Genomic DNA, 5,413 nt, shown 5'->3' with positions numbered 1-5,413 from the left:
GTTAGACTGTGGATTCTGATGCAGTAGGTCTAGGGTAGGGAATGAGATTCTGCATTTCTTACCAGTTCCCTATGATGTGTGATGCTTATATGTATGTATATATGTATGTATTTCTCACCCGAGGAGATTCCATTGATTTTCAGAGTGGAAGGGAGGAAGGAGGAGGAAGAGGGATAAAAACATTTATATGACAGATTCATCTATTGGTTGCCCTCTGCATGCACACCTGGGGCATGAACTCGAAATTGAGGTTTGTGCCCTTGACCAGGAATTGAACCCATTGACACTTTGGTCTGAGGGCCAACACTCTAACCATTGAGCAAAACTGGCCAGGGCAATGTGCTGATACTTTCTAGGGGTGTCAAACTCAATCAGATAAGGGGCCAAAATCTAAAATTCAGCCTAAATCGCGGGCCGAATGGTTTACTGAACCGTCATAAACTGACAATGTCATAAACTGACAGCGGAGTGCAGTGATGACAGCGCGGTGCGGGCCACATTGCAAGGCCTGGTGGGCTGGATTTGGCCCGCGGGCCTTGTGTTTGACACATGTGCTTTAGACCACACTTGGAGTAGCAGAGCTTTAGGGATTGGTATCACAACCCCTTGGGGGTGCTTTAAAAATACGAAAAGTTTGGTTCATCCAAACATACTGATTAAGAGTCTTCTGATCCATTTATTCAGTAGGTCTCCACCCAGACTGCACATTAGAATCCTTTGAAGAGTTTTCTTAAATGCTAATTTCCACTCATAGATCTCTCTCTATTTCTCTCACTCCCTTTGGCCTCCCTCTCTCCCCCTCTTCCTCTCTGTCTTGCTCTTTCTCTCTCATTGCTTTAGTTTGAAAAGCTCTTTCAGGTGGCTCTGACAACCATCCAGTGTGGTGTGGGAGCAAAGGCAGTGGTTCTGAGTCTGGGCTGCACATCACAGTCACCTGTCACCTGGAATTTTTACAAAATATCAGTGTCATCATTTCTAGGGTTGGGACCAAGAGATTAGCATTCATAAAGCTCCCAAGACGAGTCTAAGCTGTAGCCCCTGGTATAGAACCTTCTGTAAGAATCATCTGGAATTCTTGATGGAAATACAGGTTACCACAGTCTTCCTTGACTCGGATTCAAGGTCTGGGGCAAGGTCCAGGAACCTGTATGAGCAACAACTGGTGTAGCTGATGAGATGACAAGTTTGTGAAGCACTGAGATAGAGGAAATGTCCCTGCATTGGTCTCAGAAAGACAGCGCTCTGACTGCAAAACTTTTTACAGCTCACATAGCCTCTCTGAGATTTGTTCCTTCATCTGCAAAATGGAGATAATAATAACTACATGAGGAAGAGATGTGTGTGCCAGGTTCATAGGATAGAGTTGTTGGAAAGGGGCTGCACAGGCCAGAGGCTATGTTTCCCACTCCGATTGGCCTCTAGAGGGCAGCCACAGGATTGAATTCTGGCTGAAGGAACGTGGGGCGAGTGAAGCATGCTTCCGTGGTCCTCTGCTCTCTTTCTTGACTATCTGCCCTTTGGCTTTCAGTGGCCATTGGATATCAGTGCCTGGGTGATCTTGGATGCCTTATCGGTTTCTCCCCATCCCAACCGCGCCCCCTCCACACACACACACACACACACACACACACACACACACACTTTGACTCGGACCATTTCAGTGCACACAAGCTAACCCCCAGCTGCTAGCACCCATATATACTGCCAGGGAGCTTTTTGTGGTCACTGGAACCCACTCTACCAACTGCAGGACAGGCCTGAGGTGCTGGGGGGTTAACATTCCTGGGACCACTCCTAGAGCAATGACTAACAACTGGGCATATAAATTCCCCAGCTCTCTTCCTCCTCAGGTGGGATAATGCCAAGGTGTTTATACCAGCCTCAGAATTCCTCTGTGTGATTAAGCTCCAACTGCTCACAGTGCTAACTTGCTTGACAACACACCTTCCTTGGCTGCCTTTCCTGTCTCATTTCCCGGGATTTCCCTTCTCTCCCAAAGCAATTGGTTGTCTTTGAATTCTTGTCTCAGGATCTGCTTCAGAGAAACCCATACTGAGAGCCACTGCACCTGAAAGCCTTCACTGGCACGGGCAGCACCTGAGGAGGCAAGGCAAGCTGGATGTTCCTTCCAGGCTCTACCACAGCCCCGTCCTCACCCCAGTCACAGCACTCTTCATGCTGTGTTATAATTGCCCAGGTCCCACGGAAACCCGGACAATTTGCTGGGAAAGAAATGTAAATGGCTTTTAAGCATTTGAAAGGATGGTCAGCTTCATTCATAATTATTGAAATTCAAATAAAGAATGCCAACTGATAAATGCAAACAAAAAGACAAAATTAGAAAATCGTTTTACAGTCCCTGATAATTGGTTTAGACAAGGACCATCAATTGATGAGGAACTGGATACCCACAAGTTTCTGATGGGGAGAGGAGAAATAAACATTTAGCATGGAGAGATGTGGTCACCACCTTAACCTGGTAATCAAACTTGGCATCATTAGTAGTGGAACAACAAGATATTATGGACTTCCTGATGTGAGGCAAAATGAAACGCACAGCACAACCTATCAAGTATTAAATTCTTGCCCCAAAAATGTCTAATCTGAATCTAATCTATCATTTAGATCCAAGCACTAGTTTATAGGAAATAAAAGGCCGAATATGACAAAGGACACACCACAATGACCAACCAGACAAATCCTAAAGTGGAGCATTGTATAAGACAGCTGACCAGACTCTTCATGAATCCAGGTGATGGAGGGAAAAATTAAAAAGAGTGAGGACCATTCTAGGACTTAAGGTGTAACAACAGAATTTATCACACGGTCTTTGATTGGATCTTGGTTGAAACCAGCAATGAAGACATTTATTTCTGGTACAACTAGATAAATTTAATTATGAACTAGATATTAGACCCTTATTGTTATTTTTTAATATGAAAAATGTGTTGGTTTATGTAAGAAAATTACCTGTGTTAGATATAAAGTAATACTGAAGTTGTTAGTGAAATATCATGATTACTATACTTTATTTCAAAATACTTCAAACCCTCTCCCCCAAATTAAACATTTGGCAAGTTTTTAATAATGATGATATCTAGATGATGGGGGTTCATTGAGCTATTTTTATTGGCCGTTTCATGTGTTTTAAAATATTTTAAAAAAATTTTAGCCTTACCGGAGAATATTTTCCCCACTGATTTCTAGAGAGTGGAAGGGAGAAATGAGTGGATGGGAGGGAGGCATGGCGGGGGGGGGGGGGGGGGGGGCGGGGGACAGTGAGAGAAACATTGACATGAGAGAGACACATCAATTGGTTGCCTCCTGCACAGGCCCCTTACTGGGGTTGTGGAACCTATAACCAAGGTACCTGCCCTTGACCAGGAATCAAACCCATGACCTTTCGGTCCACAGGCCTATTCTCTAACCATTGAGAAAACTGGCCAGGGCTGAAAATGTTTTTTATAATAAGGCAAAAAGCAAATAAAAACTCTGATACCATTCTTCACCCTAGATTTTTTTAAATGTTTAAAATATACTGTGTTGGCAAGGGTGTAGGGAAATGGGCACTTTTATAGACTTAGTGGGGAGTATAAATTGGGACAGCCTCTTCTGAAGGAACTTTGGCAAAGACATTTCTTTGACCCAGCAATTCCATTTCTAAGAATTATCATACAGGCTATTCTCAAACATGTGCACAAATGCATATGAATAAAGATGTTCATTGCAGCATTGTTTTTAATAACAAAGGATTAGAAACAGCTATATATGTCCATCAGTAGAAGTTGTTCAATTTATTATGGTGCATCTATACAGTGTTGGATCTTATAAAGTATGGGGTAGACTTGTATAGATAAGAAACTCTTTCCAAAATGTATTGCTAAGGAAAAAAGACAGTGAGCAGACCGTGTCTATTTATCACTATATCTCTTGTGCCATTGAAATGCCTAGTACGTGGTGGGTGCACAATATTTGTTGAGGGGATGAACACACGCTGAGTGTGATGCTGAGTCTGGCTCCCTGGATACATCAGATGGAAGACACAGACAGGGCCAGATTTTCCACCTTGATCAAATTCTAAAGCCTTATTCCTCTGAATTTTCCCTCAAGGCACAGTATATTCTTTGCACAATAAAACTGAACAAGACACTTTGAAAAAGAGAATTTTCTAAACGAGGTTGGCTTAATGTGGTGACTGGGACTTAGCAGAAAAAGTAGTTCCACGTTTCCTTGGCAGCCAAAGAAAAAAGAGAAACCCTTAAGCCACAGAACTTTTGTTAATGAGTAGAAGGATCACCATTGATTCCTCAAAAGCCATGCTTATCTGCCTGGAGGGTAATGTGGCCGGGGGTCCTTGGTAGTGGGACTTGGGGGAGGGGTTGAAACTAAGAAGCTTATTTTCCTGGTGCATCTATTTGCTCAATGGTAAATAAGGTATAACACAATATTTATAGTAAGGGAAGAAGGGGATATTGAGGAACTTTATGTAACCATCTCATGAATGTTTAGGATAACCTGTGTTTCTTTGGGATCCTTTGGTTGTGCCTCAGTCTCCTGGGGTGAAGATGTGACCTTGGACCATGATTTACATCTCTGAGCTTCACCTTCTTCATCTGGGAAAAATGATTATTGTGCAAACGAAATGAGATGATACTTATAAAGTATGTGGGTTGATAAATGCTTGCTGTGTTGCTGTTTATATTAATAGGTTGTCATGATTTTATGGCTAAGAACATATTGGCTAAGACTTTGGAACCAGATGGACTGAGTTAGAATTTCAACCCCATCACTTACTAGCTAGGTGACCTTGAGCAAGGTCATTTAGCTTCTTTGTACCTCAGTTTCCTCCTCTGTAAAATGAGGCTAATAAGATGATTGTGAGGGCTAAATGAATAGATAGTTGTAAAGCCTTTAGAACAGTGCCGGGGTACACCATAAACCATAGTTTGTTCTCCTGCTCTTAGAGGTCCTTCAGGAGGAAAGTTGGAAGATAACAGCTTCAAAGAGAGACAAACTATTTCCAGACACTAATTTATAAAAGGAATGAATCTCTGTAACACCAGTTCTCCTGAAGAAATATTTGCTTCTTAGAAGATCGAGGCAGAATGCGTTTACAATGGTGGAATTATCAGCAGGGGATTGGCCAGGGCTGAAAATGTTTTTTTGGTTTTTTTTTTATAATAAGGCAAAAAGCAAATAAAAACTGAGATAGGAGCTACCTGGGGGGCATGGCCTACTTCCCCGGGGCTCGGAGCACCCTTCCTTGGAGCCTGATGGAGCGGACAGGGGCGGGCCACGGGGAGGAGGAGGGAAGGAGCTCCCGGGATCCCCCTCGCTCCTCCCCCACCACCCGGTGAGTGATGACATTCACGGAGAGGGAGAGAGGGAGGGAGGAGGGAGGGAGGGAGGGAGA

Source organism: Pipistrellus hanaki (genome assembly GCF_964339955.1).
Source record: "Pipistrellus hanaki genome assembly, chromosome: 6".
Taxonomy (NCBI): Eukaryota; Metazoa; Chordata; class Mammalia; order Chiroptera; family Vespertilionidae; genus Pipistrellus; species Pipistrellus hanaki.
This window is presented reverse-complemented; position numbering follows the sequence as displayed.